At 44.6% G+C, this 8,547-nt stretch overlaps 1 pseudogene; it reads left to right on the top strand.

Moving 5' to 3' along the window:
• The first annotated feature begins 3,633 nt into the window (after positions 1-3,633).
• Positions 3,634-8,547, top strand: part of LOC102816756 — an 11,762-nt pseudogene continuing 6,848 nt past the window's right edge.

Genomic DNA, 8,547 nt, shown 5'->3' with positions numbered 1-8,547 from the left:
CCATGATGCTGAACAGATTCCAGTGAAGTTTCTACATTGAGGCAGACTAGAAAGAAAGACCTGGCTATCTATTTCTGAACATCAGCCAGAGAAACCCTGTAGGTCACAATGGTCTGATCCCATTGAGTATGTGGTCACTGTGAATCATGGCTAACTTGATGGCAGCTAAAGCACTCTCCAAAAGGTTGGTTTCATCCACAAGGCCAGGGGTTCAAACTCACCAGCCATCCCTTGGAAGCCCTTAGCAGGGTCTCTATGAGTTGGAACCGACTCAACAGCACTTAACAACAACAATGATACCTACACAATAATAATTCTGGGTCATAGAAGCTGGGGTGCAGTGGTAGGATGGCCCAAGGCCCACTTCCTGCCCTTACTGAGCTGTCTCAAGTTTCTGAACTTCTCCCCATTGGTGGAAAAGGCACATCTCCATGTTTTCAATCACATTTCTGTAGTAACCCCTGAAGGTAAAGATCTTTTCATCCCTTTTCCAATGTTTGTATTCATTTACGTTCTTTGCATATTTTTTTAAGGGGACTTGTTCTATGCTCTGGAGATACAGCAGTGAGAAAGTTAAAACAACAACAACAAAACCTAGAAAGAAACTGAAGGCAAATATCACGGCTCTTGAGGAGATTCCAAGGAGCTCTGGTAGTGTAGTGGTTACGAATCGGGCTGTGAACCACAAGGTCAGCAGTTGGAAACTACCAGCTGTTCTGCGGAAGAAAGATGAGGCTTTCTGCTTCCATAAAGATTTACAGCCTTGGAAACCCTGTACAGGGTCGCTATGAGCCAGAACCAACTCCATGGCACATTAACAACAACGAGGAGATTCTAGTTGGGGGAGACAAACAGTAAGTGAAAGAAACAAGGACTTTAATGTGTGTGTGATACGTGCAGGGGAGAGGGATTGTGCACTTTGGAGACCCAGGGGTTACACTTTTCAGTGGGGTTGTCCAAGAAGGACTCCCTGAGACAGTGATATCTCAACCAAGTTGTGCTTGTGTGCTAGTGAATCAATTCCAATGCTTAGTGATCCAACTGCCCCATAGGGTTTCTTAGGGTGATATTTTTGTGGGAAAAGATCACAGGTTTTTTCTCCTGTGGAGCAACTGGGTGGGTTTGAACCACTGACTCTTTGGTTAGCAGTCAAACGATATGAGCCAAGAGTACACACTTGAAGAGATGCGAGGACAAAGTAGCAGGTGTACTGCAAAGTAGAGAAAACAGCAGGTGCAAAGGCCCTGAGGCCGCAGAGAGCCTTTGAGGACTGGCAAGGAGACCAGTGTGGCTGGAAGGAAAAGAGTAAAGAGAGTAGTAGAAAATGAGGTCAAGGGTGAAATGGGGCAAGACAGTGAATGGCGTAGAGGATTCTGGTCTTTCCCTTGAGTAAAGTGGGGGAGTTTGAGACAAGCAGAGGCCTGAGCAAGGAAAAGGCACAATATGACTTACGTTTTAACCTCAGCATGTGAGCTGCTGTCTACAGACAGTGGAGGGGTGTGTGTGTGTTGGGGTTGGGGGGGTTGGGACTGCAGGAAGGCTAGTGAGGCGATAAGGTAAGGTAATGATGTAGTAGAGGGATGACCCAGAAGTGATCAGAGTCTGGATGGGACACCAGAGAGGTCTGGAAGCCCAGCAGGCCTCAGACCCTGCAGTTCTGGCTGTTTGTAATAAGTGGAGGATTCTGGAAGGTCAAAGGGTGGAAGGGAGGCCTGGTGGTGCAAAGTTAAGATCTACCTAAAAGACTGACAAAGTTCAAATCCAGCTTCTCCGCAGGAGAAAGTTGTGGTCATCAGTTTCCATAAAGATTTACACCCTTGGGAACCCTCTGGGGTAGTTCTACTACCGGGTGGCTAGGAGTCTGGATCAACTGGAAGACTATGGGTTAGGTTTTCACTTTAAAGGGTCAGAAAATCTTCTGCATATTTATGGCTGTGAGGACCCTCTAGCCAAGAGTCTGTGGGAGATAGAAGGAAATGAGAGTAATCAGTTTCTGGAGCAGCAAGCCTTACTTAAGCAATGCTTTTTGTTTTGTTTTAAATGTTTTATTGTGAATTATGTGATAGTTGACATGGGAGAACATTAACTTTACATTCATCCTATCATATATTGTTTCATTGCCATGGTTACAATCCCCTCCATGCATTATCAACCAACCAAAGGGTATACCCTGCAAGCCTGTCCCCCGGTCGTCAGCACACAGCCCCTCTCCCTCTCTGTGTCTAAAGTCCCCAGCCACTCCATCTCTCCACATCATCATCTCTGCCTCCATCTCAGGCATCGCTGCTTCTCTGGGTAGGGTCCCGTTCTCCACTCTTCTCCGTTGATGGTCCCAGGGACCTCCGCTCCTAGACTGGAAAGTTAATCACTCCCCCCCTTGCTACAAAACGTCTACCTTTACATTTCTAATCCTCACAATCAGTCCTGTAACAATTATTCACTATTGTATCACAAAAGACCTATCTGCATTTCATTTCATCAGCACTGCCTAGACAGATTGGATACTACTCAGTGGAGATTCTACCTTCCTCCATGCCCTCTGAATCTAGGTTCCCTCTTGAAAGCTTGTAAGCCAGTCACTTCTTGCCTTTGTAGGACCCCCCACCCCCCACTTTGGGTAGCCAATGTCCAAGTTGCCCATCCCTGTCTACTCTGTGTATGGAGGGGGTGGGAATGGTCCTTGCTGTAAAGATTTGTTTCCTGTTTTGAGCTACTGCATCCATAGGTGTAGGTCAAGTTCATCAAATTGTATCAGATTACTCTTCTTTTCGCCCTCTTTTTTCTTCTTCTAGTTGAGCTCTGATCATCCAGCCGTTGAAGCCAGGTCAAGTGGGTATTATCTGCAAGTGTGGGTGTTCTTGTGCATATGCCCTCTCTTCTTATCAGCTGGATGCTTCACTCTCCACTCTAGTCCTCTGTGGCTATGTCACTGACTCTGAGCCCAGGAGTCCCCATACTGCTGGCCAACCAGGTCTCCACCTGGGTTCACAGGAGTCTACTGAGCATTGTAGGGCTTAGCTTGCAGCTTCATTGCTGTTTTTCCCTCACTTCCCCTTATGATGAACATGGTCACCAATCAGAGCATGTATTCCCATTGAGTCTTAGTCTTGGAAGGGGCTTTGCTCCCAGGGGACCCGACCACTGAGCTTTTAAAAATAGTCTTAGTATCCTTGTGCCCCAAAGGCCTCCCCAGGGTCTGGCTCCAGGCTGCAGCCACTGCCCGGGTCTCCCATCCCAGCCTCCTCAGAGCTACGAGGAATTCTCAGGCCATATCACATCCCAAAGAACACAGGGCCCTCCCTGCCCTGGTGGCAGCTCTCCCTGATCCCAGTTCCAAAGCCAAGCGCCCAGTGCAAATTCTACACCCCAGACCACCAGGCACCTGAGTCCAGGGGCACTGAGCCCACTGGTTTTCTGGTGAGTGCCCTACCCCCACTCCACTCCATGACCAACAGTGTGACTGTACCCAGGATCCCCACTTTCTACATGGAGTACTGGCCCCTCTTCAACTAGAGGAGAAAGGGAAGTCCCCATGGGAGATTGTTTTAGATGTCTTTCAAGGAGAGAACTGTCTGGGTTCTTGGACTATCTTCTTGGACAAATGACAGGGATGGAGAGGAAACTACCTGAACAATGGCTGCGCCACGTAGGCCCTAACGTGTTTACTATGTGGGCATTGGTTCAACAGATATTGAGTATCTGAGGAATCCTGGGGAGCCCGGTGGCTCCATATGATAAGCACTAGGACTGTGAACCACAAAATCCATGGTTCAAGCCCACCAGCCACTCTGTGGGAGAAAGATAAGACTCTCTGCTCCTACAAAGATTTAAAGCCTAACAATCCCTATACATGGTCACTATAACATTGAGAAGTATGAGTATTCCAGAACACTTAATTGTACTTCTAAGAAATCTGTACCTAGACCAAGAAGCAGTTGTTCGAACAGAACATGGGAACACTGAATGTTTTAAAATTGGGAAAGGTGTGAGACAGGGTTGTATTCTTTCACCATACTTATTCAACCTGTATGCTGAGCAAATAATATGAGAAGCTGGGTTCTATGAAGAAAAACGTGGCATCAGGATTGGAGGAAGACTCATTAACAACCTGCGATATGCAGATGATACAACCTTGATCGTTGAGAGTGAAGAGGACTTGAAACATTTACTTATGAAGATTAAAGAGCACAGCCTTCGATATGGATTACATCTAAATGTCAAGAAAACAAAAATCCTCACCACTGGACCAATAAACAACATTCTTATCAATGGAGAAAAGATTGAAGTTGTCAAGGACTTCATTCTTCTTGGATCAACTATCAACACTCACGGAAGTAGCAGTCAAGAGATCAGACGACGTATTGCACTGGGCAAATCTGCTGCACAGGAACTTTTTAAAGTGTTGAAGAGTAGATATGTCAACTTGAGGACTAGGGTGCGCCTGACCCAGGCCATGGTGTTTTCAATAGCCTCATATGGATGCGAAAGCTGGACAGTGAATAAGGAGGATCGTAGAAGAATTGATGCTTTTGAGTTGTGGTGTTGGAGGAGATACTGAAAGTGCCATGGGCTGCCAAAAGAACCAATAAATCTGTTTTGGAGGAAGTGCAGCCAGAGTGCTCCTTGGAGGCCAGGATGGCTAAACTTCGTCTCTCCTACTTTGGACATATTGTCCGGAGGAAACAATCGCTGGAGAAGGATGTCATTCTGGGTAGGGTGGAGGGTCAGAGAAAAAGAGGAAGACCCCCAACGAGATGGATCAGCCAGGTGGCATCATTGATGGACTCGGGGGTGGCAGCGGTAGTGAGGTTGGCCCAGGATTGAACATTGTTTCGTTCTGCTGTGCATAGGGTCGCTATGAGTCGGTTCCGACTCGATGGCACCTGACAACAACAACATAAGTGGGAACTGATCCGATAGCACTTAACCACAAGGAGTCCTGGTGTGGCACTGTAGGATAAGCATTGTACTACTAATCACAAGATAAGCAGTTCAAACCCACCACCCTCTCCTATCACCAGCTTCTCCTACACAGGGTCACTATGAGTCAGAACTGACTCCATGGCATTTAACAATATCTGAGCATTGGTGCCACAGTGGGTTAAGCATTGGACTGTAAACTCAGCTTCTGTCTGTGGGAGTTCTACTGGCACCTCTGCCCTACCAGAGAGGGCTCTGGCCTTCTAGTGATTAAAAAGAGTCAGGGGAGGCTGGTTTCCATAGGAGTAAAGGTTTATTTTAGTAAAGAGGCTCCCAAACTGACCCAAGGAGTGCTTAACACAACACTTAACCCCCATCTCCCTGAACAAAGACTTTGTGGGGTTTTAACCGTTTGGGGTGTGGAAAAGGCATCATGTTTATTCACAAGGATACAAGGGGATATCCTGGAAGTCGCCCATTTAGGCGAAGCCATGCATAGTATTTCTTCAAGAGGGATTCCACCATGAAGGTCTGGTAGGGGCAGACAAGACTTATTCTGGGATGTCATGCTTGTGTGGTTCTTCAATACCTCAGTTCTGGCTCCACTCAAGGTCTGGCATTCTCCTCCACCCGCAAGGAAAGGTCATCCTTCAAGGTGGGTAAAACCAGTTAGGCCGTACAAGGAAGTAAACTACAGAAATCATATGGGTGGTCTCTTTACAGTAAACAGACGGTGTCACATTCCAAGAGGCCCCTTAGGTTCCCTGTCTCAGGGACACTTGAAGAGATAAAGTAGCAGATTTTGGGGCCCATTATAGCTTCTTTGGGGGGCTTCTCTGGGCGTCTCTGTGGCTGCAGTTCTTATAAATCATCCACCACTGAGAATACACGTGATGAATATTTACTAAGTCCCTACTATATTCTGGTGCTCTTCGTCATGTTCCAGTCAGTAGTCAATATTCTGGTGCTATCTGACAATGTTCTACTGCTATTTATAAGGTTTTCAGTGACTAAATATTTAACAGTAGTCTGTCTCTCTGTCTTCCTAGTCTGTCTTAGTCTGGAAGCTCAGCTGAAACGTATCCACCATGGATGACCCTGCTGGTATTTAAAATACTTGTGGCATAGCTTTGAGAATCACAGCAACATGCAAGCCACCACAGTATGACACATTGACAGATGAGAATATTGAATACTGAAATATGATGAAGACCACCAGAATGTTATCATATAAAGTGCTGAAAGGCACTCAAAATACGGCTGGGGAAAGCTTCCTCCTCAAAGTAGATTTGACTGTGATGACAGGAATGGAGGAAAGCTTTCAGGACCTTCATTTGCTGATGGGGCACAACTCAAAATGAGGAGAAAGAGCTGTCAACATCCATTAATAATCAGAACATGGAATGTATGAATATGAATCTAGGAAAATAGGAAATTGTAAAAAATGAAATGGAATGCATACACATAGATATCCTAGGCATTAGTGAACTGAAATGAACTGGTATTGCCCATTTTGAATCTGACAGCCACATGCTTTATTATGCCAGGAATGACAGATTGAAGAAGAATGGTATCACATTCATGATCAAAAAGAGCATTTCAAGATCTGTCTTGAAGTATAATGCTCTCTGTGATAGGATGGTATCCATACGCATACAAGGAACTATTATTTGAATGTATGCACCAACCACTAAAGCAAGTGATGATGATGAAATGCAAGAAGTCCACCAACGTCTTCAGTCTGAAATTGGTCAAACATGCAATCAAGATGTATTGATAATTATTGGAATGCAAAGGTTGGGAACAATGAAAAAGGACCAGTCATTGGAAAATATGGTCTGGGTGATAGAAATGATGCTGGAGATCACATGATAGAATACTGGAAGACGAATGACTTGTCCATTGCAAAAAAGAAATCAAAAAACGTTTTGAAACAGCGTTAAAGATGACTATACACATGGACTCATCAGATGGAAAACATAGAAATCAAATTGACTATATCTGTGGAAAAGCTCCATATCATCATCCAAAACAAGACCAGGGACAGACTGTGGAACAGACCATCAATTGCTCATATGCGAGTTCAGGTTAAAGCTGAAGAAAATAAAAACAAGTCCAGAAAAGTCAAAATATGACCTTGAAATATCCTACCTGAATTTAGAGATCATCTCCAGAACAGATTTGATGAATTAGACACTAATGACTAAACACCAGGAGAGTTGTGGGATGACATCAAGATCATTAAGAACATCATTTTTTAAGACAGCTAACTGGCCAACTGATTAGAAGAGGTCCATATTTGTCCCCATTCCTAAGAGAGGTGACCCAACAGAATGTGGAGCTCATAGGACAATATCATTAATATTGCATGCAGGTGAAACGTTGCTAAAGATAATTTTAAAATGGCTGCAAGCATACATTGACAAGGAACTGCCAGAGATTCAAGCTAGATTTAGACCAGGACCTGGGACAAGGGATATATATCATTGCTGATGTCAGATGGATCTTGGCTGAAAGCAGAGAATACCAGAAAGATGTTTACCTGTGCTTTATTGACTACGCAAAGGCTTTCGATTGTGTGATCATGACAAGCTATGAACAACATTGTAGAGAATGAGTATTTTGGAACACGTAGTGGTTACGAATCGGGCTGCGAACCTTAAGGTCAGCGGTTCGAAACTACCAGTCGCTCCGCGGGAGAAAGATGAGGCTTTCTACTCCTGTAAGGATTTACACCCTCGGAAACCCTGTACAGGGTCGCTATGGGTCGGACCCGACTCCATGGCACTTAACAACAACAACAACAACAACAATTGTGCTCATGAGGAACCTGTACATAGACCAAGAGGCAGTTGTTCGAACAGAACAAGGGGACACTGAGTGGTTTAAAATTAGGAAAGGTGTGCGTCAGGGTTATATTCTTTCACCATACTTATTCAACCTGTATGCTGAGAAAATAATTTGAGAAGCTGGGTTCTATGAAGAAAAATGTGGCATCAGGATTGGAGGAAGACTCATTAACAACCTGCGATATGCAGATGAAACAACCTTGATCGCTGAATGTGAAGAGGACTTAAAACACTGATGGAGATCAAAGAGCACAGCCTTCGGTATGGGCTGTATCTCAATGTAAAGAAAACAAAAATCCTCACAACTGAACCAATAAATGACATCAAGATAAATGGAGAAAAGATTGAAGTTGTCAGAGACTTCATTTTTCTCGCATGAACATCAACACTCATGGAGGCAGCAGTCAAGAAATCAAACTGTATCGCATTAGGCAAATCTGCTGCAGAAGACCTCTTTAAAGTGTTCGAATAAGATATCAGTTTGAGGACTAAAGTACACTTGGCCCAAGCCATGGTATTTTCAATAATCTCATGTACATGTGAAAGTTGGACAGTGAATGAAGAAGACTGTAGAAGGATTGATGCATTTGAGTTATGATGTTGGAGGAGAAGATTAAAAATACCATGGACTGGCTAAAGAACAGACAAATTCCTGTTGGAAAAAGTACAGTCAGAATGCTCCTTAGAAGCCAGGCTGGCCAGACTTAATCTTTCATACTTTGGGCATATTATTAAGTGGGATCAGTCCCTGGAAAAGGACATGATGCTTGGTAAAGTG

This window comes from Chrysochloris asiatica, unplaced genomic scaffold, assembly GCF_000296735.1.
Source record: "Chrysochloris asiatica unplaced genomic scaffold, ChrAsi1.0 scaffold00097, whole genome shotgun sequence".
NCBI classification, from domain to species: Eukaryota; Metazoa; Chordata; class Mammalia; order Afrosoricida; family Chrysochloridae; genus Chrysochloris; species Chrysochloris asiatica.
The sequence above is the reverse complement of the archived record's forward strand: the minus strand, read 5'-3'. Positions and strand labels throughout refer to the sequence as shown.